Source organism: Periplaneta americana, chromosome 5 (assembly GCF_040183065.1).
Source record: "Periplaneta americana isolate PAMFEO1 chromosome 5, P.americana_PAMFEO1_priV1, whole genome shotgun sequence".
Lineage (NCBI taxonomy): Eukaryota > Metazoa > Arthropoda > Insecta > Blattodea > Blattidae > Periplaneta > Periplaneta americana.
In genome coordinates, this window is record NC_091121.1 from 145196955 (window position 1) to 145198191 (window position 1237).

General features: G+C 41.3%; 1 non-coding gene across 1 annotated transcript; it reads right to left on the reverse strand.

Annotated features, from left to right (window-relative positions):
- Positions 1 to 685: 685 nt before the first annotated feature.
- Positions 686 to 761, reverse strand: TRNAY-GUA (transfer RNA tyrosine (anticodon GUA)). Its single transcript has one exon. It is a non-coding gene; the product is annotated as a tRNA-Tyr (tRNA).
- Between the last annotated feature and the right edge of the window lie 476 nt (positions 762 to 1237).

A 1237-nucleotide genomic window follows, 5' to 3' on the forward strand; every position in this document is an offset into this window, starting at 1 on the left:
TCGCTGAGTACCCAGATTTCGAGCAGGCAACCCCCCTCGTCCCCAGACCCCACCGTGCGTCACCAGCCGGCTATCGGGGAACGCTATGGAATAATGAAATGGTGACAGAATGATATAGATTTCTAATATGGGATTACCCCGAGAAAACCCCAACTACGACCTTGTCCGCCACAAGTGTCATTGGATTTTTCAATGAAAAATCTCAAACATGACCGGGTCTCGAACTGGGCCGTCTGCGTGAAAGGCCGGAGGCCTGACAAGTCAGCCACCCCAGGGATTAGTGTGTGAGTTACTTGTGGTTGTAGAAAACTCATACGTGATTGGACTTAGCCTACGATAAGAAATTGTAGTTACATTAATTACATTTAGGATAATAATTATACTCGAATTTGATATTAATTATTACCTGATGAATTTTCCCCTTGTAATAAATGTGAACGAAATCCATTCAATCTTTCAACAGAGAAGGCTGCATACGAGCAGAAAATTTCCGCTCAATTCTTTATAAATTGACGGCGCCAAGATATATTTTTGTTTTAACTTGTGGAAATAATTTAAGTAAAATATCAATTTAATTTAATATTTAAAGTTATTGTGATGTATTTATGAAAATAAATATGTTTTACATTTTTTTTAAATAACCAGACTGATGGGCATTCTCACCATTTAATACGAGAAAATTTCGTTCCGGCACCGGGAATCGAACCCGGGACCTCTCAGCTCTACGGGCTGAGTGCTCTTTCCAACTGAGCTATGCCGGAACACTATCCACGGTGCCGGCCGAACTCCTCTCGTAATGTTTTACGGCCTTACTTACCTGCACTTTAGACAATGTAAGTCATACATGCAGGAGCGCAGGTGATAATACACATCGGCTACTTCATAGTAGTCGTGTAATTTTCAATGAGGTAGGCGAGACCTCATATATAATGAATATGTGTATCTGTTAGTAGTTTTCACAAACTGATGTTGAATATGGCCATAAAAGTCATTAAATATGCTCTCCTGCATGTATGACTTACATTGTCTAAAGTGCAGGTAGTAAGGCCGTAAATGATTACGAGAGGAGTTCGGCCGGCATCGTGGATCGTGTCCCGGCATAGCTCAGTTGGAAAGAGCACTCAGCGAGTAGAGCTGAGAGGTCGATTCCCGGTGCCGGAACGAATTTTTCTCGTATTAAATGGTGATAATACACATTGGCTACTTCATAGTAGTCGTGTAATATTCAATGAGGTAG